General features: G+C 35.6%; 1 long non-coding RNA gene and 2 pseudogenes across 1 annotated transcript; 1 reads left to right on the top strand and 2 right to left on the bottom strand.

The window, feature by feature from the left end:
• LOC132049017 (zingipain-2-like) overlaps window positions 1-1499 on the bottom strand; it is a 3846-nt pseudogene extending 2347 nt beyond the window's left edge.
• Window positions 1500-4651: 3152 nt separating this feature from the next.
• Window positions 4652-6684, top strand: LOC132051190 (zingipain-2-like; annotated as a pseudogene).
• A 1862-nt stretch (window positions 6685-8546) lies between these two features.
• LOC132051189 (uncharacterized) lies at window positions 8547-8916 on the bottom strand. The gene is made up of 2 exons (XR_009413622.1): window positions 8683-8916; window positions 8547-8652 (listed from the first exon to the last, which is right to left on the bottom strand). It is a non-coding gene; the product is annotated as an uncharacterized LOC132051189 (long non-coding RNA).
• Between the last annotated feature and the right edge of the window lie 18071 nt (window positions 8917-26987).

Raw genomic sequence — 26987 nt, 5'->3', positions numbered from 1 at the left:
GAATCGCACATGGTGTCGCATGTGGTCTGTGATTACATCTTCCTTGGCACCTCTCTGCACAGATGCGACACTAATTGCGACTCGGCTTGCCAGCACGTACGATTCGGCAGTAGCGATGCCTTATGCAGGCTCATGTTTTCTTTTGGTTTCTTTTGGTCTAGGATCATGCTCAAGGTCCGAGTTAATGGTACGGGGTGTTACACTAATCCTCCCTCAAAGTCAGCGACTGATTTATATAGACTTTTGTCACCAGTCATATGTCTTGAACACGCACTATCTAGATACCATTTTCCTTTTTTTCTTTTCTTGTGGTGTTCCTGCAAGACAAAATTTTTACTTTTGTTTAGGTACCCAAGGGTTCTTGGGTCCTTGATGGTTAGTTTCCAAAACACTTACTTTTCTTGGGTTTCCATACCCGTCCAGTGCGCTTGAAAACGAAATCTACGGTTATGATAGTCATGGCCAAGTTTTCCACAACAAAAAACATGTTTGAAGGAGTTTTCCTTCATCTTTACAAAGATTGTTTGACCTATGTATTCCGGACTCTTCCGATCGACTTAGAGGTTCTAGATTGATTGATCGATCTTTAAAAAAATAGTTGTCTTCCCCTTAAAATTATCGGTCATTGGTAAGACATTTTTCCCGAGACTTATTTGTATAAGTTGACTGGTTAGACTTGGCATAACTATGACCGGAGGGTTTCAGTAGAGTATCTATTTTAGATTGTAAATTGTAAACTTCGTTTTGAAAAGAATTTTTTTCTTTTCGTAGATTTCTAATTTTGATTCCCATTCTTTTTTCTCTCTCTTTAATTTCCTATATTCATCAAAGACATTATTTAGGTCTACAAGAGTTTGATCTAATAATTCTTTAGTTTCTTCACACATTTAGAGGATGAGAACTTACTTTCTTTCTTCCTTCGAGAGCCATGAAACACACATCTTCAATTTCTTCGATTCTTCATCCGAAATTTCATCTTCACTCCTTGCTCGAAGGCTCTTTGTTTTTGATAACTTCTAGTTGGTTTCTTTCTTGTCTCGGGACATTCGGATGCGATATGGCCATATTTTCCAATTATAACATTTCCCATCATTCTTTGATCGCCGATGGAAGCCATACCTTTCTAAAGTTTGAGCTTCCTTTTCTATTTCTCGATCTTCTCATGGCTTCTATCACATGCCTAGAAATCATGGCAACTTCTTCTTCTTTAAAGTCATCATATTCTTCAACTTGAGCCTTGAAAGCAATCACTTTCTTTTCATCCTTCGATATCTTTGAATGTGATTCTTTTTAAATGCTATCAGATTTCCCTCTTAATTCATCATAAGTGAACTTATCGCATTTCCATCTTCAAAGACAATTGCTTTGGTTTCCCAAGTTTTAGGTAGACTTCTAACAAGCTTTCTAACTTGTTGAGAGTTGGTGTAAGTTACTCCAAGGGATTTGAGTTCTCCAATGATCTTCTTTGAATCTTGTGAACATTGATTCAATGTTCTCATCGTCCTTCATCATAAAGGCTTCATAATCGTGTCTTAGAGCATCAATTTTGTTTCCTTACCTTTGATGTTCCTTCATAGGTGACCTCAAGTTTATCCACATTTCTTTGCGGTGTCACAATTTGAAATTTTTGCATACTCTTCTCCACTTATCGCTGATGTAAGCCAGAAAGGCTATTGCCCCGGCATTTATTTGCAGTGTCTCTTGTTGTTCTTTGGTAATGTCATGTGATTCCAGATCAATTGTTGAAGTATTTGTGTCTTCCTTGTTTTCAGTGATGGTTTTTGGAATAGGTTTAGGCCCTTTCTTAATCACAATCCAGGCTTGATAATCTGTTGACTGCACAAATATTTTGAACCTTTCCTTCCAATGGCAATAGTGTTCACTTTATTGAAGTATGGTGGTCTTGTTGTGGAGTGCCCATCTTGTAATATTGCTCCGTGAATTTGATATCCGGCCATTTGATCTTTTCTCACGTGCGGTTAAAAGCGAAAGTGAGACCTTGCCTCCGATACCAGTGAAAGTGCAAGAGGGGGTGAATTATAAATTTTCGATACGTTAGTCGACTAGGTTACATCGTAGTTGTTGTTTGCTCGCAGAATACTAAAGTAAGGCGCGTAAGATAAATGACACAAAGTATTTCATACGGTTCGAGATTCAATGTGAATCCTAGTCCGATCCCTTGGTTTGCAAGGGTGATCTCTCGCAACTTTTTGTTAAAGTTTTGGTACAATGGAGGTTTGAATGGAAAAGCTCTACGTCTACACTCAAATCACTCTTAATCTTTTTAATAAAAGCCTCACAAACTATATTCTAACTCTCCTTTCTTTTTTTTCTTACACTATAAATCACTCGACATACAATGTTCATGAAAAGTAAAAGCAGAAAAGACCGAGAGAATGAGCCCGATATATTTCTTGTGTTGTGAAGCCGGCCCCTTTTATAGCTATTTAGGCTCTTCACACAGAGATCAACCCAAGGTGATTTGATCCTTGGAAAGAGGAATTAGTGATCCTATTTCCAAGAATAAGGGTCCTGAGCAGGTTGCTACTTTCCTTGTGCGTTGAGGCCGCCTTCAATCATCAAGATTATTACACTCCATGGGATATTCCTTCTTTAATGTTGCAGATATCCTTTCCATCCTTGAAATGATTTAGTACTGCTGGATCAAGTTGCAGATATCCTTTCCATACTTGAAACGATTTGGTACTGCTGGATCAAGTTGCAGATATCCTTTCCTTCTTGAAACGATTTAGTATTCTTTTTTGGAGAATATTTTGTTGGGGCTGTTTTGTGAGCTCTTGTACACGATAGTAGTATCCATTTGTAGGGCTGGGAAGTCTTCACTTGAGTAGGCCCATCTCGTTGGGGCTGTTTTGTGGGCCCTTGTATTCCTTGTGTAATTCAATTATTATACCTGCACAAGTAAATTGTCATCATAAAAACTTGACAATAACAATATATACTACTGTAGTTTATATGGTGTGTCTAGTCTACTGTATATGTTGCAAACTCGTTTTATGTAAATTCTAAGTGTTAAACAAAAGTTTGTATAATGTGAAAAAAAATCAGAATTCAGCAATGAAGTGCAGATTTATCTTTTAGCAGATTGGTTTCTGTTACCATTTGGGCCAACATAAGCAATTTTTGTTCAGACACGAAAACCAACCAGCAGTAAGTAATGTTGGAGAAACATTAGAGGAAAGGATACTGTGTTTTCAAGAGAACTTTTCCAACTCGTTTGCATCCAATGACAAGTACAACGAGGTGTATATAATTGCCAAGAGAGACTTCTATACTCGCTTGTAGGCTATAGTTCATTGAATTAATTCAGTAATGGCCAAAATATATAACAGGATAATGTTTAAACTCATGAAATCCCATACCTGGAATTAATCCTGCATTTGCAAGTTGAAACTAACACTTATCATAGACACACACGAAAAGAAAATGTCCAATCAAAATATTAGGCAACTAATTTTTGGATAATAGTGTCTGAAGCTCTGAACATGTAAATACATACTCTCGTTCTAGTTCTTAAATTTGTCCAACTTTTAAAGATAAATTTTATGGTATTTTTTTTTTTTTTAATTCTTATCTTTAATAAAACGTCTCATGTAGCATCGATTTAATTGTATAGTTTAAATAAGAACACTTTTTTTTTTTGGTAGTGATTGATGTACAGCTTATAAATTTAGATATCGTCCCAAGACTTGAGGCTGTATCTTGCGAACATATTACAATCTTGAATTAATTTGACATCATAGAAAAATCAAAAGGAAGAGGAATTTCTCAGCAGTACTAGAACAATTTACGCAAGACAGTGAGCTACCTAAAGAATCAAAGGTTGAAAATTCAGCTAGCTATATATCACAATCTCCGCAATCCTTGTCTAGCTAGTAACTGGCAAGAAATTTGATTGATTCTTGTTTAGACGAGTCTTTCACTCAACTGGCCTTGTTTTCTATACATCATATTTGTATTAAAACATCCATATCTAGTTCGTCACTAATTACTGATCAAAATCTCAAAATTGATGAACGTACTTCACAAAATTTAGAAGGGAATACTCGTTCTACGAAATTGTCCTTTATCTAATTTGATAAATAAAAAAAATGAAGAAAACATAATCTCATTTTCCACTTGCGTAGACTCCATTTGAGCATAATTTACGAACATTACAAAGTAGGAAGTAAACGTTGAAAGAACCATAGAACAATATTTGCGTAATTGCGTGCATAAGACCAATATAGGGGCAAGAAGACTTCTACATTGACTTAGACTTGGATGAAAGACTGGCGCTGGTAAACTGCCGAGATTATTGGAACCAAAATTTTGGTATAGTGCACATTGTGTAGTTAGTTTAGTTTCTATACAGATACTTGATTGAAATTTCCTAGAAAAAGCATAAGATCACTGTGCAACCAGAAGTCATAATCTGGAAAAAAAAAAAAAAAAACTTGAACTTCAAGTTTCCATCAACAAATCTAAATAATCATCAATCAAGACTACTTTTCCAGAACGGAATTGGATCCCAGTTGTTGACTAAAAAGAAGGTTAAGTCCAGACTCCAGAGTCTCCAGACTAGTAGTTACTATTAATTAGGAATTAATTTCTCATCTACGCCTCTATATAAACGCCTTGCTACTGAACACATAAAATGCAAGCCTATTACATAAACATCTTCCAACAATTTTCTTTTGATCAAACCCTGTATTTTCCTCCCTACATTACATTAATTACTTAACCATGGGTATGAAAATTGATTCAATCAGTATTCTAATACTGTTCTTAGTAGTTGCCGCGTATAACTCTCAAGCAACTGCTCGTAGCCAACCAAAACTATCCGTGTCTGAGAGACACGAGCTGTGGATGGCACGTCATGGAAGAGTTTACAAGGACGAAGTAGAAAAAGGAAAACGACTCATGATATTCAAAGAAAACATTAAATTCATCGAGTCGATGAATAAGGCAGGAAATTTGTCTTACAAATTAGGCATTAATGAATTTGCAGATATTACTTCAGACGAGTTTTTTGCCAAGTATCTTTGGATTAAACACGCCTTCACATCCTTCACCTTCTCCATTGTCGTCAACGGAATTCAAGATTAATGATCTAACTGATGATGAAATGCCGTCTAACTTGGATTGGAGGGAGCATGGGGCTGTTACTGAAGTGAAGAATCAAGGTCAATGTGGTAAGACACAACATAACACTTTTATTAACTCAGTATGTCCTCCGTGGCGAATTTAGACTATAATATTGTTAGAGTGGCAAAATTAGCTCATGAAAATATGGTCTATTCAAGGTTAGGTCGGCTTAATGATCTCCATTATTTCATTTTGACCTGCCCATTTCAAACCATCCAAGAGTTGACATTTCTTTTTAAGTTGACTGATTCAGGTGACCTTGTCAAAATATTTTCTTTTAGTTTTTTTAATTTAGTATGTTATGTATAGTCACAACAAGGAATTTTTTTGTATCTGTTTTATTTGCTAACTAAGCAAATTATCACTAGAAAATTTAAGAAATTAAAATTTGGTAAGAGTTGCTGTTTCGATTATGACTCATTGTTTAACCATCTTGACCGAGCCCATTTCAGCCCAAGTATCGTTTGGGCGTTTTGCGGCCCAAATTTCATTCATCCGGCCAATTTGACACTTCTAAACTAGACAGGATTTGTAGAAATTAATGCGTCTAGCTTGAATTATATATATATATATATATGTGTGTGTGTGTGTGTGTATGTGTCTGCAAAAGAGAAAAAAGTAACACATAAACATAACTCACTGACTTTACATATTAGATTCGCGACTGCATACTCTAGCTCGCATTTGTTCAATTCTTCTATAAATTTTGATATTAGCATGCTACTTTTCTATGTTAGGATGTTGTTGGGCGTTTTCTGCCGTTGGAGCACTAGAAGGAGCCTACAAAATTGCAACAGGCCAAAAGATTGAACTATCTGAGCAAGAACTTCTTGATTGCACCGCCCGAAACTATGGTTGTAGCGGCGGGTCTATGATCAATGCATTTGATTTCATTATAGAAAATGGTGGAATTTCAACTGAATCAGATTATCCATACAAAAGTCAACAATACACATGCAGGAGCCAAGAACTAACACCAACAGTAAAAATAAGTAGCTATCAAGTTGTGCCTGCAAGTGAAACAGCATTGTTACAAGCCGTAACTAAACAACCAGTGTCAATTGGAATTGCTGCTAGTGATAGCCAAGAGTTCCAATTTTACGCAGGAGGAACTTATCGTGGAAGCTGTGCGGACCATATTAACCATGCAGTTACGGCAATAGGGTATGGAACTGATGAGGAGGGTCAAAAATATTGGTTGTTGAAGAATTCATGGGGAACTACTTGGGGGGAGAATGGATATATGAAAATTATAAGAGATACTGGGAATCCTGGAGGTCATTGTGACATCTATAAGTTTTCTTCTTATCCAATCATATCATAGTCCCTAAGGAAGTATTCTATATTTTACTTTATGTTGCATTAAGAATTGAAAGAAGATAGTGGTCGTCGTGCATGCAAAAGCTTTTTGCATGCACTGTATGAGTCTTTTGTATTGAAATTTTATGGAATTATAGAAAAGCGTATTGATTAGTATTATATGAAGCAAAAAGTCTAATCTTGTGTTTATTATCGGCTAATTACCTAGTATATATTTTAATTTTCTTAGCCGAAGCTGGAAGCTTAGAATTTTACGCACGGGTCCACTGTTAATCGATTGGTCGTAGGTTCGATCCTATTTGGGGAGATTTGATTGATTCTAAATTCTTTAATTCATAATAGAGGGGCTCGCTTTGCCCGTTAAGAGTAGGTAAATATATTAGGAGTTCCCGGGGTATATATAGTTAGTGATCCAATATATGTTTATGTATTGCTGAATAAAATAACTTCATATTTGTATCGATGGTGTGAGATAGCAATTGACTAGTGGAATAATCGAAGTGCACACAAGTTGACCCCCTCATATTAAAATATAGACACGCACACTAATCATCATATCAAAATTGTATTGTTACTACTAAATTTTCTTTGAACAACGCCACTGTTATCCTAAAGTACGACTATTATTGGCGAATTATTAGCTCAATTATAATCTTTTGAACATTGAGCCGTCCCAACCGGAAACATTTGAACCAATTAATAATAGGTAAAACTTAAGTACATATGAACATTCCGGATTTCTTAAAGCCACAGAAGGAAACATCTATATTGTACGTTCGAGTGACCAAAAAAAGGAAGAAAATAAAACACCAAAAGAAAAAAAACTCTCATTAGGAAAAAATAATCTCCACGTTTCCACCCCAACAGTCATCATATGAATACATATTTTACAAGTCTGCACTAATCTAAGAAGTTCACAGTAATCTCTCTTCAGGCCTATATCGCATGTCAGAGCCAACTCTTAACTTTTTTCCCTATCGCCGTCAAAAGGACGTGGTTAAAATCAAAGCGTAGGACTCAAGAAACTTTTTCCACAAACAAACAAGTTTATTCTTCTTATTTCAGGAGCTTGAAGGAGTATAGTTGTCTTTCGGTTTTTTAATCATCAAGTATTTAGAATTTATGAATTCGATTAACTTAGATTAGTGTCACATGTGGTTTGTTTAAGGATAAAGTGTTTGTTAGAAAAATAGGTAAACATAATCGAAGATGAAATGGCTCTGAGGCGAGGAAGAATCAACTTTCCTTAAAGAGATACTGCCCGTATACAAATTGGGGAAAATACAAACAATTCCCTTTAGGATACAACAAAGCCTATGTTTATAACTGCAGATTTTTCTATATGCTACTTCACGAGTGTCCTTATATTTATAGAATTCGAGAGATGGCTTTTTAGAATAGGCATGCCCTTTCACGAACGGATGTGTCTATTCACTTTAAGACCTCTTATATTACAAATTATCTAAAAGTGTTCCCTATCAGAATTTTTCAGTTCTCAAAGCTCGAACCAAGTCATCTGGTTAAATGTGGAGGGATCTCGTCCATCTCGCCACAATTTTTGGTTGGGCCTTTGTAACTAATATCATAATAAAGTATTTCACATTTGTGTCTATTTAATTCTTTTCTGAGGTGGTGAAACTTATATTGATTTATGTTTTATTTGTGGTTATTAATATCATAGTGAGGTATTTCGCATTTGAGTATAAACACCCTCAGAGGTTTCACATTAATCAACTGTTGAAAAAGAGGAACAGAAAATTTTCTCATTGGAATGACAAGACTATGGAATAGACCAAGTGAAAAGCCAATTTTGTAGTCAAAATTGAAAGACCAAAGACTTCGTGGACCTGGGTAGATTTGGAACTTTTTTACGCACTAAACGAAAGCTAACCTTACTTTCACACGCTATTAATTTGGACAATCATGAATGCTTATCCCAATTCGTAATCAATAATTTCTTAAAATAAAAAAGTAAGGGTTATAATTGGATCCTGCCAAGGCTTTTCTTTAAGATACTAGGGGTGTATGGCCCGTGCTGCCAATGTAATATCACTGTTACTGGGCAATTGCTCTACAAATAGTTGCAATCATTGAGTTGTACGTCAGAACAACAGCTAACAAGACAACTTTAGCATATTATTAGACAATAATGTTGCATAGCAATTCAGTTTTCTTGTTCAAATGCTACAACAACAACAAGGAGTGAGTTATTACAAACTGTATTTGTTCAGCCAAAAGTATTGCAGCATTACCCACTTTGTTTACAAATTAAGTACAACCGGGTATGTAGATAATTTAAGCAAATCAAGCTATTAAGCTTCCAAGCAAGCAACATTGTGCTTAATATATCTCCAGTTTCATGGCTTCTGTGCAGGTGTAATGATGTTTGTCCTTATGGCAAGAGTGGCAAAGGTAGCTGACAAACTCTAATGGGTACCTTGAGACACATTACAAAGAAATAAGTAATGACATAGTAATAATAATAATAATAATAATAATAATAATAATAATAATAATAATAATAATAATAATAATAATAATAATAATAATAATAATAATGATGATGATGATGATAATGATAATGATGATAATAATAATGATAATGATGATGATAATAATAATAATAATAATAATAATAATAATAATAATAATAATAATAATAATAATAATAATAATAATATAGGATCGCACTTTGGGATGGCGCTTCAGAGGATCTTTTATAGGTTAATAACCCTGGCGATGGGTTTGTCCAATCTCAGAACAAGTCCAAAAACAGCCCTAAACGCCACCTCGGCTAAGCGGGCACAACAACAGGACCACCGCCTGAATTTGAAGAGTCACTTTGAGTTATTCTCTCTCACCCCTCAACACCACCCTTGGTGAATCCTTGCTAATTAAAGTTCACCCTTGGTGAATCCTTGCTAATTAAAGCATTTTCACCATAATAAGCAGTAGTCTAGTGTGATATAGTTCAACACAAGATGTTTAGCCTGTCATTTAGGCTGAAGACAATATAGAAATTTTTAAATAAAACAAAAGAAAAGAAAATTACCTAAGTGAGTTGTGTTGTAACCAGAGGAGAGAGAGATATAGCAAACCTCAAATTTTTATTTAGAGAGTTTTTACAAGGGAGAGAAGGCAGTGTATGAAAGCTTGCCTTTCTCAATTACAAGTGATCCTTTTATAACGGATCCTAAAGCAAAATGACAAAATGATAAGATAAGGATGGCCGACAAGTTTGGCCGACAAAGAAAAAGAAAAATCTATCTTTAATAAAGTAAAAGTGCAATAATTAAATAAAACAAACTACTTTGCTTTACTAAAGCTATGCTTTTATAAAAGCTGATTCTTTGTGGCAGGGTCCACCTTATCACGTCTTTTTGGTCTTGCCTTTGTCTTTGGCGGTGCTGGAAGATTCTTCCTTTTGGCTATTGAATTGTGCCAAAAATTGTGAAAAGTCCTCCGTATGATCAGGACTTTGAGATTCTCCAGCTAAAACATGGCTATCACCTGTTTCTTCATTTCCCTCTTCAGCTTCTTCCTCATTTTCCTCATTGTCGGTGGTATGACCAACCGATGCCATAGATATGTCTGGAAAAATTTGAGAGATATCAGGGGAAATTTGAGAGATATCAACTCCAAGATTTTTAGATAAATCTTTTTTAAACTCCTCCATATAAAGGGAAATCATTTTTTCTTGGGATATCACTACTAAAAAAACTGGATTTTCCGACCTCAAAAAACCGACCTCATTTGAGGTCGGAAAAAAATCGACCTCATGAGGTCGATAAAATCGTAATATTTATTTTTCAATTTTTTTAAAAATAAACCGACCTCATGAGGTCGGTAATATTGTACCAAAATTTCAAAAAATAAAGTACCGTCCTCTCTAGGTCAGAAATTCATTTGATGCAAAATATTATAATTTTATTTTTAATTTAAAAGAATACCGACCTCACGAGGTCGGTTTATTAAAAATAAATTTTAAATTATTTTTAATAAACCGACCTCGTGAGGTCGGTATTCTTTTAAATTAAAAATAAATTAAAAAATCATATACATACCGACCTCATGAGGTCGGTATAATTTGTCAAAAAACATAAAATACAGACCCTTTAATTTATCGATCTTTCCCCTTTCTCTCTCTTTTCCTCTCACCTTCTCTTTACCCCTCTCTCTCTAACCCTAATAACAGAGCTGCCACTACCAAAAACACGACCTTTAGCCACGGTTTTTTAGCCACGGTTTCAAAAATCCACTACTTCACCCCAATTCCAAAAATTCGACTGCTTCGAATAGTAGCAAAAAATGGTAGAATCACTTTTTTCAGGTAACAAATTTCTGCTACTCAAGGTTTTTAAGTCAATTTTTTTGTTCAATCTTCAATGGGTTCCTTTTAGGGTTTTGTTTGTGCAAAATCTTGGAAGTATTTAGGGAAAGGAACAATTTTGGAACAAAAAATTCCCTGTGCATGAAGAAATTTGATGTTTTATTATCTTATTGTTCATAAGAGCCATGAATGAAGAAATTTTGTGTTAAATCGGTCAGTGATTTCTCCTTTTCTTTTCGGTCCTGAAAATTTGAAATGTGTTGGTTCAATTCTTATAGCTTTGAAGATTAAAAATTTGAACTTGTATGAGCTTTAGGCTAAAGTTCCTTTTTTTTCAATCCTTAAGTTGGGGAAGGCTTCATCCTAGAATGCATCTAAATGTAAGTGAAAATCCCTAATCCTTCTTGCAAATTTTTTTAGCATCAAAGCAACTAGATAACTATTGATTTCTTAGCCCATCAAGGTACCATATGATTTCTATTTTGCACTTCTTTATTTGTCTCTTATTTTGGCTTAAAATTATAGGTGAGGATTATTGGCAAGAGAGGATTTGTACTCTGTTAACTTGTCTTATCCATTGATTCAGTTTTTCTTTGGTAACAGGAGTAGGAAGAAGATTGAACGAGATCTAAGCTATGTCTGATTGGATGAGAATAGCTGTAGCTTGCACATTTCCTTTCATGATCTTGGGTTAAGCTTAATTTTGTCCGTACATGGAAAAGATGAAACTTCATTCTACTTTAATATGTAAGTGCATAGACATATTTACTTACATATACTGATTTATAGGGCTCTGCTTTGTAGCTAGAGTATTCATGTCTGGCTTCCTGTATTTTGAAGTATGTCTTGTAATCCTATTTGTATTTATCTTGAATTAACTTGTGGAACAATTCTACATTGCTATGCACACTTCCCAAAGAAGACTTCATAGCGTACTGTTTCAATAAAAGTGAATTTCCTTTCTTGTTCTTTTCCGAGTTTTGACCATTTCTGGATGCTTACGCATACTTTATATGCCAATCAAAAGGAGTAGTTCCTTGGTGAAGGCCTTATTTGCACAACAATTCTTCATGTTTCTTGTGGCCTCTGGTTGATGGTTATCAATTTTTTTTGCAGATTTTTCCGGTAACCGATAGTCGAAAGAACATGTGGCATCCATTGTGCGGTTGTGCCTAGACTTGAGTCCTTGGGGAGAAGGTTTGCCATGAATTATCTCGATAGGCAATTTTGGATGATCTATTTCGTTTTATTGCTTCCAATGAATGGGAATGACTTGGAGTGTTGTCAACTCCGAGGCAAGTTTCTCTCTCGATAAGTTAATATATCAAATGACGTTTTGCCCGCAATTCTTTTATAAATTTGTGAGCAGACAACAGTCAAGTATCAAATATTTGTTTAACTATGGAGAGAGTTGTTGTTGTTGTTGCATCTTACTATATCTCTTTACCAATGATTCTTTTTTTCCAGTAATCCTTGTTTGTGAAGTAGGACTTTGTGTAATCCTTGAAATAGAGAAACCGTAAACCTAAGAATGTACCTTTCGATTAAATAACATAAAATACTCATTTTACTCGATGTTCAAATTAGACATGTCTAAAGCTTCTGATAAGGGGTGCTGGTTGTTGTTGAGTCACACTCTTAGAGCTTTTGGATTTGCCGAAAGGTGGAAACATGTGATATGGAGATTGACATCAAATAGTTGTTATTCAATCAACATAAACTGGATCTAGGATTGGCTTATTTTAACTCATCAAGAAGGCAGAGACTGTGATTCCTTATCACCCTCTTTGTTTGTTATGTGTGCAAAATTATTGTCTAGATTGTTGAACCAATTACCCCAAAATATTGATGTGTTGCAGATAAAATGGGTTCTCTTGGGGGTTGTAGACTCTTTTATAACCAACCTTAATTTTGTGGAGAAGGTGATAGCTATTTTTTTCCTGGGGAAAGTCATATGGTAAAATGAAACATCACTGGTTTTCCTGGAAGTCGTTGCATTGGCTTTAGGTTTTTTACATAATATGTATCTTATCTTTGCTGTTAAGGTTTGTTGAAATAGGACCTAAACCAGGTAGATTTAAACTAAATTACTTCATGAAAAATGCTAGATGGAAAGTTGGCAACTACAGGACTTTGCATTTGCGTATTTGTTGTATTTTGTTGGGCAGTTCTAAGAAGATAGGGAAGGGGAAGAGGCCAGGAAAGGGAGGGAATCGATACTTTAAGAGTATTGGTTTGGGATTCAAGACTCCTCGTGAGGCTACTGAAGGTTAATATTCTCATTTCCTTTATTTATATGCTCAATTACTCTATTTCATTTGCTTATTTATATTAGCTTTCGTAGTTAGTATAGTGAATATAGTCTTTGTTGTATATGATCTGATTGAAGAAGAACATTAATTCTATAAGACTAGCAGCTTTCTATTTCTACTTTGATGTGGAGGATTCATGTATGAATGCCAATTAGTTTGGTGTTAAGGAATGGTTGATTGATCCATTTAAATATGGTTCAAGCCTAAAGCAATGGACCTACTGTCGCAAAAGTACAAAACATGACCTGGATTATGTTTGGCATTTGATAAATCTTTCTATTAAGAAGTTATTTTGTTAGCAAGGGTGGCTATAACGGAGGGTTAGAGAGGAATTGATGGTTGTGGAGTGTACACAAAATACAGTTCAATGCAATTTGAGTACATTAGGGAAAACATACTAGTTGTAGAACTTCTTATTCTTATTAGCTGGGAACTCGGGTTATTCAGATGACATGGAGGATAAGTTATTTATCTCTCCTTTTTTGTTGATTATTCTGTGTCTTGATTTGACCAGTCATGAGCATCATTCTAATATAATGAAAGTAATAACTGGAAATCTCTATGCAATTTGGTTTTGCGGCGTAAAACCTAACACCTCAAAGATTGTCTTTTATGGTTATGGATCTCACTAGGATATGATTGTTGATGACCTTAATATATCGCGAAATATGGGATTACAAGCATAATTCATTTTAGAAGAAGTGAATTGGAATTTAGCTTTTCTTTTTGTTTCCTACTTCAACTTTGAATGAAATAAGATTAGTAGCACGTGGTATACTTTTTCTAGTTGGAGGATGGATAGCTAAGACTTGCTTTAGAAACAAAGAGTTCTGCAGATTTCATCCTGTAGGAAAATTGGGCATTCAAGAAGAACAGAATATCAAAGATGAAACAGCCAGTATCTTAAGAGGGTATCCATAAAAGTTAATCTAATTGAAGAGTTATTGAATTTATGGCCTGAAAGTTTTGCGAATGCATACTGTAGATATCAGTGTTATTCATCTGATATCTGGTGCTGTCAATCAACGAAGTAATTTTATTCATCATGCGACTTTAAACTTTACAAGATGCAAAACATGCGACTTCTGCATTTGTTACCTCTCTGCAAAGAAGCCTGTTTCAGTGCTTCGCAAAACCAACGGAGATTATCCTTATCTATTTTGATGCTGCTTGTGAATCTTTTACTGCTTTCTGTTAAGGTGAACCATGAGTCCCCACTGCTAATTAATCTAAAGAACTTCCCACTCGAAGTAAAAGAAATGCCCTGCTCCATAACTTAGAAAATATTCAGCAGTCTGCAGAAAATCACCAACATAGTGGTCACAACTTTATAGGATCTTATACCTTAGAATATAAGCCATGACAAAATTAATAACAGGAATTGAGTTTTGCATAGCTGATGCATAGGTAGGTGATGTATAGTACAACCCTATGATATAAAGTCCTTGTTTTGTTGTGATCCTGTTAAACTAAAAAGTTTTGGTAAGTAGAAGAGATATTCTTTGTGCTGCGTGGTTAAATCATGATTCTGGTACTGATCTATATGTTGCTCGGACTCTCAAAAAATGTGTCACGCTCGTGTTGGAACACCATGACTTAAGTGTTTTTCTAGTTATGTTTAAGGACCCCTTTGATTTGCATTATTGAATATGTGTTGGATCAGTCTGGCTCATTGTTTCATTTGTGAAAGCAAGTTAAATTAAAACAAGGTTAACAACTTAATATATGCTTTTTCTTTTCTCTTGATAGGAGGGTGATGTGTTTGGAGTTTTATTTGACTATGGCCTCTTGATTAGACCTGACTAATGAAAGTGATCGCCTTGTTGTTGACAACATAAGTGTTAGAGGAGTTATTGAATTGCAGCAGAACACTCTACATTGCCTCTCCTCTGTAACTGCTATTTGCTTATCTCCACCGATTGTTGTTCATTGTTGTCATTGATCACCATTGGCATAGTAGCCACAGTACCATGCACCAAGGCCAACTGTTGCGAGTTTCCACACCTAGCATGCACCACAACTTCAGCAGTTATCAGTATTAACTGCATTGTTCTGCGCATCTCCAATTTTTCCAACTTCCTCCACCGCATCATGCACTTCATTATCCTTCCCTAAGGCGCAAATTTATTAGCAGTGTGCACAGCACCAGCAGTTGCACCATTCTCGCACATTACTAGTTCCTTGTGCACCATTATGTTTACCTCCGTGAACTTGATTTTTTTGTATTCTTCTTATCATTGTTTTGCGCCACCGATATGGATCTTTGGTGTTGCCTAGCACTTTCCCACTTTGTAAGATTTTAATACCATCTCTTCGCCTTTGTAGTTATTTTGCCACTAATTATTTTCTCTGCTGCTTACTATTACCTTGAACTGCCACTTGAGCATTATTATCAGCAACTACAACCTTTTTGAATTTTTCAACATTACTAGTTCCTTGTTGTCCTCTAAATCTTCTTCAAATTGATCGGTAGTTGACACCCATTGTTTATGAACAGGTGATTGCCTCTTTTCTCCAGGGATGAACACAACAGCAAAAAAAAAAAAAAAAAAAAGGTTTCTCAACAGATTTAGCTACATTTGCTATCTTTTGGCTAGTTATGGCAGCAGGTGTTTCCATCAACTGCTTTTGCATTAATGTGGTGGTGGATTTGTGGATTTGCGAGGGGTGAAGTAGTCTAATATGTTGTAGACTAACTTAGTGTAGACTAGTTTAATGTTTTGTGGATGTTTATAAATGTTGAAGTAGTTTAATGTTGTTTTGATGTTTGCGAAGGTTGAAGTAGCTTAATTAATGTCTCTTGTGATGTTTAATTGACGTTTTTATTCAACTTTGAAGTAGTTTCGAATTGAATGTAATGTTTTGGTGGTTGTAATATATGTGTTGTAATAGTAGCTTATTGTTTTATGTATTTATAGCAGTTTGGTGTATTGTTGCGACTATTTGAGCCGATTTTAGTTGAAAGTAAAATTATTTTCATTTTGACGGGGGCCGGAATACTTGACTATGTGCTACAATTTTTTTTTCCGAATACCGACCTCACGAGGTCGGTTTTCCGGAAACTTTTCCGCAAATTGCAAATTACCGACCCTACGAGGTCGGTTTTCTCGCAAACATATGGCAATTACCGACCTCACGAGGTCGGTTTTCTCCGCAAAAATTTTCCACAAATTCTAAATTACCGACCCTACGAGGTCGGGTTTTGGCAAAATATGACATAAATCTCTCTTACAATATATATATTATATATATATTCATATAACTTACCGACCTCATGAGGCCGGTAAACTAATATCATTATATTATTAATATAATTTACCGACCTCACGAGGTCGGTACTTTATATAAATAATAGCCGACTAAAAAAATATTATCGACCTCATGAGGTCGGTTTTTTGCGACCTCATGAGGTCGGTAATAATTCCGACCCACTCTTTTCCGACCTTCAACTGAGGTCGGTTTTGAGGTCGGTTTTTGCCCAAAACCGACCTCATGAGGTCGGTCATTGACCTTTTTGAGGTCGGAAAATCCAGTTTTTTTAGTAGTGTATAATCCCCTTTGTCGTCTGAATTCTTCGAGCAAGGTGCTGGAAAGGGCTAGGAATTTCCCTTTGTCTAGAATTTATTGATTCCCTATAACTAGCAATGGTAGTTTCAATATGGTCTATTAACTGTTGTCCTGGAATAGTTCCATCATTCGATTTTTGCAGTAATTTTTTCCAGAATTTTGTATAAAAAAACCTGTTAAGACAAGGTATATTGTGCGGGGTATTACCCACTTCCACAGACCACTTCATTATCCATAGGATAGAGAACTCAATGAAGCAATACATATTAGCAATTCCTTCAAAGAAAATATTATTAGTTTCCAAATCTATGATCTTTGGAGAGACTTCAACCCATTCAGTATATAAACTTTTGAATGGTTCTGGTAAAATCTTTATAGTTGGACCATAATTGATCCACCATTGACAAAACCAATTTGGTATGCCTTGTTTATAAACATTGGCACACACCTTTATGAACCAAGAATGTTATTAGGATTTTCATATAAAAAGATTTTATTAAAAGCTTCAACATAATCCCAATAATTAAATTTAACTGGGACTTTTGTTCGGGATGGATATAATCCATTTCTTTCAAAGTACTTAGTCCCCATTCATTTGGAGAGAAAATCTTTTTTATAATAATTTTTGAAAAGTTATAAACTTTTTTATTGGTAGCAGGATAAAAATGTTGAAATTCTGATGATCCTAAAGATGAAAGGACCATTTCATAATTCATAGGATATTTATAAGTAATCGTCGCATATGACGCTTGATCAAAATACCTTTGCATTTTTTTGCCAAGGTTCATTTCTCCATTGGAGATCATCATTTTCTATGAGAATTATTAATTCTCCGTTGTCATTCGTTCATAAGAATCGTGTCCTCGTGATCATCATACGCAAGGGCACTAGAATATGATGAAGGCATATTATCCTTTTATTTTTGGGATTTTATAAAATCCAAATATTGTTGATATGTGATTTCTTCCTTAGTATTACTGGAAGATTCTGCAATATTGGCGGCTATTAGCCTTTGGTTGCCCATTTGAGCAAGAACAGTACCACGACCTGTTCCTTTTGATGTTGTTCCTCTTCCTCCCCGTCCTCTATTAGAGTTGGGGCTAAATTGTGGCCTCATCCTGCAAATAAGATGAATAAGAGTTATGAACTCAAATATTCCCTTGTTAGAAAATCAGGGAGACTATTATCTGTCCCTTTCTTATAATGGATTTCATAATCAAATGGAGCTAATAATGCCAGCCATCTTGCAAACATTTGTTTAGAAACATCGTGCTTACAATCTTTATTAAACATAAATCTTGCAGCTTGGCAATCAATTTTTATCAAAAACTTTTGATTATATAAATCTTTCGTTATTTCATTGCAGTTGTTTGCTGGTGATTGGATTTGGTGGAGATATCATAGTTTCTGTTCATGTATGTCACTAATTGTACCTAATTTATTTGACCTTAGTTTTATATAAACTCATTGTCTGCAACTGGGCTTTTGAGCATTCAATCAATTTTTTCTTTTCTTCACATCGTAAGAACATTTTGTACATATCATTGAAATTTGGTTTGTTTTTCTCATTCCTCTGCTTCAGAAACTACTGGAGTACATCTCTATTAATTTGAGTGGACGGAGCCCTGTGTGATCTTGATATAATGTTCTCGAAGGTGTTGTTTTCTGTTTTGGTAGTGAATTTGGTTGGTGTATATATTACTATATGTTTTCTCTCTATTCTCGTATGAATTTCATGATTAGCATTTAGCGTGAGTTGTAGTCGGTGTGTAACCGTTGGATCGCGAGATCCTTAGAGCGGGTGTGGTATTTTGTAAATAGTCCCGTAACAAAAATTCAAGTAAAAATAAAAATAAAAGTAGACATTTTGAGATTAAAGGTAAATCCCTAAAACATTACCCGTTATGCTTTTCAAGATTTGACTAAAGAAGAAGCCGTGATTCAATATATTAGTTAAAGCCTAATTGACTAACTATCACTTAATGACTTTTAGAAGATAACTATATTGAGAGAAATTAAGCACAAACAATGTGCTATCTGCGGCCAAATATCCACCTAAAGTGTAAAATCTTCACAATGAAATGAAGATGAAGAAGAATAATGGGATGAGTCATTGCAGGAAGAGATTGAAAAGAAAAGTGTTGATGCTAAATAAATTGGACTACCAGAACATAAGCCTAAAAATATTGTGATTAAACAAAAGAAACTTCACCACAGATAAAACACCAGTACCAATTTCTTCAACTAACAATAAATAGTCCCTCTTCATTTGTTGCTTTATCAATTCGGATTTCAGATGCATTTCAGAGAATTCCAGTAAGATATAGCAAATCAAAAGGCTTGGGAAAGTTCATCTCTTAATATATTCTTTAGAGCTCAATGTGATACTGCATATTGTCGACTCCTAATTTCATTTAAACATTTACTGCAGTTGACTTAGTGATGTATTAAAATGGGCATTATTCATATTATTCAGTCTGTACTTTCGGTTTCAAGCATTTGTATTTCGTTTGGGGGTAGTCCGCATCATCTTTTTGCTCTTGTTCAGGTGATACCAAGAATATTTTCAGAAGCTACTAGAGTATATCTCTATTATTTTTGCGGACGGAGCCCTTGTGTTATCTTGATAGGATGTTCTGCAAGGTGTTATTTTCTTTTGTCACCATTCTGTTTTTCAGTCTGATTTTATTATTGAGTGACAATTGCTTAATTATATTACTTTACTTTTTGTTATAGAAATGCAAAGAGGAGGAGGGCATATATATTTTTGTTGCATTCCTCCCTTCGGTAAGTTTTATTCATATTTGGTTTTATATTTGGTTTTCCTTCTTCATCATGTTTTACCGTGGACTTCAGATACATGCATTTGGTCGTGTCTTCAAATGTCTTTACGGGAAGCTCGCTTAGTCGTTAAGTCGTGCTAAATCCCTTAACACACTAAATTTTCATCCGCAAGTGGAAAAAAAAAAAAGGAAGAACTTTTACACTACCAAGGTGGGTTAGACAAAATGTCCAAATTAATTAAGCAATTTTCTATTACAATTTTACCACTTAAGGATTTTATTAGGTAAACATCTGTCATTTAACAATTCCAAAGATACATCATTGGCATTCACCAAAATCGGTTGACATGAAAACAAGTCCACCTATATGCCTTTGCTTATATCTAGTAACTGAGATCAATATTGTTGAGTATCGTCAGACACAATAGTCGGGCACAACTTGAATTTTATTATTGCAAAGTAAGGACCAGCTTCGGTCTTACAATTTCTTACACTAATTTTTTTTCTTGCACTCACTCTAGCAACTCTCTTTGTTTCTCTCTATTATTTCTTACTAGCTCTCACACTTCTCACTTCTCACTTATCACTTGTAACTTTTTTTTAAAATTGTTTTTTATTACATAGGGGTAGGGAAGGGGAAATGGGGAGGAGATTACAATGTGGGGATTCAAACCCTCACTAACAAGATGAAAGTTCAGGTAGTCAACCAACTGAGCTACTAGATCCCTACACTTGTAACTTTCTTGCTTGCTTGCTTACAACTCAAATGACCACCTCTATTTATAGGTGGTGGTGGAAAGATATTTACAACTTTCTCTAGAATATTCCTAACAATCTTTTTTCTAGAACTATTTCTAGAATCCTCATTCTAGAGTCACTCTAGAATTCTCATTATAGAGTTATTATTTGAATTCTCTAGAATTGCTTGAACATTCTAGAGAAGAGAACAATCAAGAATAAAGTTGGTGATGATTTATTTTAACACTCCCCCTCAGCACCAACTTTATTTTCTCTTTCAACCATTCCAAGTGCTTCCCGGAATCTTATAAACTTCATGTTGTCTAGGATTTTTGTGAATAAGTCCACTACTTGCTCGTCTGTCTTGACTTGCTTCATTTCAATTTCACCCCGAAGAACTTTTTCTCGAGAAAGTGATGATGTACTTCCACGTGCTTCGTCCCGGCATGAAATATAGGATTCTCGGCCAAACAGATAGCTGACAAGTTGTCACAATACAGCGGGACGGTTTCTTCAGATGATTGATGCTAGTCTTTCATGAGTTGCTTTAGCCATGTGCTCTCTTGTGTTGCCATTGTTCCCGCTCGATATTCTGCTTCCGTCGTTGAAAGTGAAACAGTTGGTTGTCTTTTGCTACACCATGATATTGCAGTTGATCCGAGATTGAATACATATCCGGTGGTTGATCGTCGAGTATCATGGTCACCAGCATAAGCCGCATCACAGTATCCAATAATTTTGCAAGGAGCTTTTTTCATGTAGAATAGTCCATAGTCAATAGTTCCTTTTACGTACCTTAATATCCTCCTGGTTGCTTCCAAGTGAGGCTTCTTTGGTTTCTGCATAAATCTGCTGACTACTCTAACTGCGAAGGCAATATCTGGTCTAGTCAATGTTAAATAGATAAGACTACCTACAAGTTGACGATACATTGTCTCATCCTCCAGGTCTTTGCCTTCATGGGAACATAGGTTTAAGTTTGGCTCCATTGGTGTAGAAGAGGGCTTGCAACCCGTCATTCCATATTTTTGGAGTAGATCCTTCGCGTACTTCTGTTGTCCAAGGAATAATCCATCTTTAGTCTTTTCAACCTCAAGGCCAAGAAAGTGTTTTAGTTCGCCCAACTCCTTCATCTGAAATCGCACCATCAAGTTTCTTTTACTTCGATAAATCTCGTCAAAGTCATCTCCTGTGATGATTAAATCGTCAACATAGACTAATATGATAGCTAGCCTTCCTTCACGAGCTTTTATGAATTAGCTTGAATCTGCTGGTACCACTTGATAGCCACTTTGGATTAGGAACTCAGCAATTTTTCCGTACCATGCTCGGGGCTTTTCAGACCATATAGAGCCTTCCTCGCCTTGCACACATAATCGTGATTGTCTTTATTCACGAAACCTTGCGGTTGATCAATGTATATCTCGCGATCTAACTCTCCGTGAAGGAAAGCATTTTCCATATCCATCTGCCACAGAGTCCAAGACTTACTAGCTGCCAGACGAACTGTAGTAATTTTTGCCACGGGGCTGAATGTCTCATCGTAATCAAGGCCGTACTCTTGTGAGAATCCTCGGGCTACTAATCGGGCCTTGTACCGCTCGATAGATCCATCAGGACGTGTTTTCAACTTATAAACCCACTTACATGATATGGGTTTAACGTCCTTGGGTTTTGCTACTAAATCCCAAGTCTAGTTTAGCCTTAAGGCTAAAATCTCCTCCTCCATTGCCTTTCTCCATTCACTACTCTTCGAAGGTGGTCGGCTCTTTGACCTTGTCAACTTCAGCTAGTCTTTGCATTTATATACTTACTATTTGGGCGTTTCAGTCGTGTGGACCTTCTTACTTAAGGCTGTGTAACTTCTTGGACTCTTTCTTGCAACACTTCTGGGGTTTCATGGACTCCAGTTTGCCAAGGGCTTTTATTTTCTCCTTTTGAAGATATATTTTCTGTATGTGATTTATGTTTTTCACCTACCTCTTGTTGTGATTCTGCTTTACTTTCCTGTCCTTCTTCTTCAAGCTTGTGTTGTAGCTTTTGCTCCAATTCTCTTGAATCTGGTAATGTGACTTCTTCAGACCACCATGATGATGCTTTATCAAATACCACATTTCTTGACACATATGTTCGATTTGTGGTAGGGTCACAACACCTCCATCCTTTTCTTTGTTTGTTGTAACCACCAAAGATGCAACAGACAACTTTTTTTTTTATCAAACTTCTTTGCGGAGATGATCTGGCACAAACACATAGCACACACAACCGGATACTCGAAAGTGACCTATGGTAGGTATCATCCTATTGAGCTTCTCAAATGGTGAAATAAACCCCAATCTTGCTTGTGGCAGCCTATTAGTGATGTGGACAACAGTCTTCATGCATTCTTCCTAAAATCTTACTGGTACATGCATACTATGCAACATAATCTCTGCCAGGTGTCTATTTTTTCTTTCAGCTACTCCATTTTGTTGTGGCGTATTTGGGCAAGTCAATTGTCGCCTTATCATCTTCTCTTTAAGGTAGTCATTGAACTCACGTGATGTGTATTCTCCCTCATTGTCCGTACGGAGACATTTGATTCTCCTTCCAATATCATTCTCCACAGTTTGTTAGAACTCCTTAAACTTCTCAAATACTTCAGACTTCTCCTTTAATAAGTAAATCCACACGTACCTTGAGAAGTCATCAATGAATGTTACCATGTATCGGTAACCACTGATAGAAGACTTCTTTACTGGTCCAAACATATCTGAGTGTACCAGCTCCAATGGCTCCTTGGCTTGATACTTTGATTCTCCATAGAGAAGTTGATATGCTTTTCCGTATTGGCATCAAGCACATACCATGTCTCCTCTAATATCAAGTTGAGGAAGGCCCTTTAATTTAGACTGTTGCATCATGACTTTTAATTTGCTGTAGCTCACGTGCCCAAGACGTGCATGCCATAGATCAGCTATTTCGTTACTCCGAGTCTTCTCCACATAAGCTGTCTCGGCTGACATGACATAGATTGACTCTAATCTTCTTCCCTCCATGATTGGCGAGTTTGTAATTTTCAAATTTTGATATACTTTTACGTCATCTGGCCCAAACACGACATAGTTGCCTGAGGCTGTAAGTTGCGACACAGATAATAAGTTCTTCTTCATACCTGGAACATGGTAGACATTTTGAAGTCGCACTTGTTTAGAGCTATGACGAGGCATGAACACCGTCTTGCCAATATGAGTTATTGGCATTCTTGAATTATTTGGTGTCACCACTACCCGTCCGCCCTTATATTCGCTCATGTTGGTCAGTTTCTTTTCATCACCGGTCATGTGATTGGAGCATCCCGAATCAACGATCCAATCATGTTTGTAATCGACCAGTTTCTCACTTACAGTTGCAAGTGCAAACTCATTTTCTTCGTCAGAGTGATAGGTGACAAGCTCTTCCTGTCGATTGCTTTCTTCAACTGCATAAGAAGTCTCGAAATCCCAAGCTTCTTCTTCATCTTAATTTTTTTGGATAGAAGTAGCTACGTTACCTTCGGCTTTCTTGTACTAACAATCTCTGGTATAGTGTCCTTTCTTTCCGCAATTGTAGCACTTGTTTGTTGGTTGTTGAAACTTTTGTTTGCCTGCTTGTTAGATGGCTGGCTTCTTTGATGCTGATTCTTCTGGTATCCCCCTGGCCGAGAGCTTCTCTCCTCATCCCTTTTTCGGTAGCCTTGCCTTTTGCTGAAGAGCGCCTTATCTTCATCTTTTATAGAAAGACTTAATAATGGCTTATCTAAGTCTTTTTCATTTGCCAACAGATTTTCCAACTCAGATAAAGTTGGTTCTGTGGCGCACCCTCGTGTAGCCGTAATTATGCCTTTATACTCCGGCCTTATACCATGAACAATGATTCTCCTCATCCCTGTCTCTGTGATTGCATTCTATGGATCTAATTTTGATATTTCATCACATAAAGATTTTAGCTTTGAGAAGTATTGATTAATCGTCATGTTACGCTGTGAGATCGATAAAAGCTCATTTTCAAGCCTTTGTAATCTCGCATCATTCTTCTTCGTAAAAATCTTTGCCAACGTGTCCCAAGCTTCTTGGGTGTTTTGGAGTTCTTAGTCCATTGCAGGAACTCATCTTCGACTGTTACAGTGAGAGCATACATGGCCTTTCCAGCTTTAACCTTCCATCTTTTTGCTGCTTCGGCATCAGTTGGTGGTGTAGTCTCTGAGCCACCAACAATATCCCATAATTCCTGGCCGAGAAAATAATATTGCATTCTCGTGCTCCACGATCCGTAGTTGCTTGCGTTGAGCTTCTCAACGCTATTAAGAGTGCTTGCAAAATCTGCCATTTACCAGTGCCTCTTGACTTGTAGCCTCCGACAGTAGCTTGTAGGATCTCCCTTGAGCTGTTACCTCTCTTGATCAACCAGGCTCTGATACCACTTGTTGAGTATCGTCGGGCACAACTTGAATTTTATTATTGCAAAGTAAGGACTAGCTTCGGTCTTACAATTTCTTACACTAATTTTTTTTCTGACACTCACTGTAGCAACTCTCTTTGTTTCTCTCTACTATTTCTTACTAGCTCTCACACTTTTCACTTCTCACTTATCACTTGTAACTTTCTTGCTTGCTTGCTTACAACTCAAATGACCACCTCTATTTATAGGTGGTGGTGGAAAGATCTAGTGAAAGATATTTACAACTTTCTCTAGAATATTCCTAACAATCTTTTTTCTAGAACTACTTCTAGAATCCTCATTCTAGGGTCACTCTAGAATTCTCCTTCTAGAGTTATTATTTGAATTCTCTAGAATTGGTTGAACATTCTAGAGAAGAGAACAATCAAGAATAAAGTTGGTGATGATTTATTTTAATAAATATTAGTAATATTTATCTTCATAAATAGAGATGTATCGTCTTAAGAAGTTGATATTTGTTTATCTTTTGACTCAAGTGATGTACATTAAGTGCTACTAGGTTACTGCTAAAATTAATTGTTGTTTGTTTCTCTTATATGAGTTCTCTGTAGTATAATACTCTCATGTGGGGAAAAAGTAAATGCAGGAGAAAGTTCTCAAAATGGAAAAAAGGTAAATGGAGAACAGTAAACATATCATGAATCCTCTGTTCCTTGGAGTTGCATTTTGCATATTCTAATTTAACATTTGTTTGTGATTAGGAAGTGCTTCTTTGAGTTTTTCTTTTTGGCAGTATGAGTTTCTTGACAGTTTGTATATACCAATTTAAAAATGTGAAAGAACCAACATTCTTTGCCATATCCTTTGTGTTCGATAATATTGTTTAAAGAAGAACGAAAAAACATATGGCCATCACAAGGTGCGAGTAATGGGTATATAAGGACTGATAATAGAAATAATTGAGAGGCACATTTTGATGATATGTTGCATCCAATATATGACTTTATATTTTTTTATGTCGAAGTTGTTGGTTCGTGTTAATACCATAATTTGTGGTGGTATTTCTTATGGTGTCAATGACAGTTCTGACTATACATAAATTAAATCTTTATCTTATCAAAAAAAATATAAAACTTAAATGAATCGTTGTTACTATAGAAATTCTGACAGAGAAGGTTCTTGAAGGTAATTGAGAGGTATATTTTGATGATCCGTTGCATCTTATATATTATTTATTTTTGTGTCGAGTGTTAATACCAACCTGATTTGCCTAGGTTCATGATGTATTAATTTTCTATGTTTTAGGTGAGAAAAACAAAGAAAAGCTATTCATGAAATGAATGAAGAATCTAAAGCTCCATTTCAAGATCAACATCCAAGATAGGGATTTCTAACAAAAAAGAGCACTTGAGCAATTAAAAATAGTGAATTCACACAAAAAAGATCTGCAAAGATACTAAATAAGTGACTAATTTGGGAATGTATAGACCTATAGTACCTATTCTTAGATTTTGTAAAGAATTCCCCATTTGAACTATTGGAATCTCTATTTGAAGTGCTGGAATTCTATTTTAACTACTGTTAGGGCTCATTTAAATTAATTGTTAATTGTTGTGCTAAAAGACAATTGTAAGACTCTATACTGTACTTGGGCTTACTGTTAACGCAGAGGATAAGGGTTAATAGTTTTGGGATCTAAGCCAGTCATTTATATATGGTTTGTTTTTCATAAGTAATTACTATTATAACCTGTCGACTTGCTAAATATGCTAACGTTATTTCATGTAATGAGTACAATTTTACAACAAGTTGAATCTTGGAATTATTCGATAAACCTGTACAATTACTATATTTAGAAAATAACATTTTCCATATAGACCAGTACAATTATAGGAATCTTTCATACTTCTTTATGTCTACCGTATTTTCAAGTAACATTTTTTCATTATTTTTTATATTTAGAACTCTCCACGCAACGCGCGGGTACGGATACTAGTTAAATGTAACTTGAAAAACTAAAACAAAAACTTGGAAAATGGGAAAGGAGATTTAATGGCATTCCTAATATCACCATACACAGAAATATTTTGTATTAATTAAAAAGGTCAAATAATGAATACAAAGAAATAATGAAGTTTCTAAAGATTAATTATAATTATAGTTTTATCCACCATGGAATACAATAATGAAAGTGAATCGATCAACATTTCATGTTGGAGTTTTGTGCTTTAATAATAGTATATATAGATTAATGGAAAGTTTATTTTAGCTCTGTCGATGATCTCCCGACTGCTGATATTTACTGGTTCTTTGCCCTATGTACAGGTCTTCCCCACTGTAAATCCCACTGTATTGGAACAGTTGAGAAGC

The sequence above is a fragment of the Lycium ferocissimum genome, chromosome 3 (assembly GCF_029784015.1).
Source record: "Lycium ferocissimum isolate CSIRO_LF1 chromosome 3, AGI_CSIRO_Lferr_CH_V1, whole genome shotgun sequence".
NCBI lineage: Eukaryota > Viridiplantae > Streptophyta > Magnoliopsida > Solanales > Solanaceae > Lycium > Lycium ferocissimum.
This window is presented reverse-complemented; position numbering and strand designations above follow the sequence as displayed.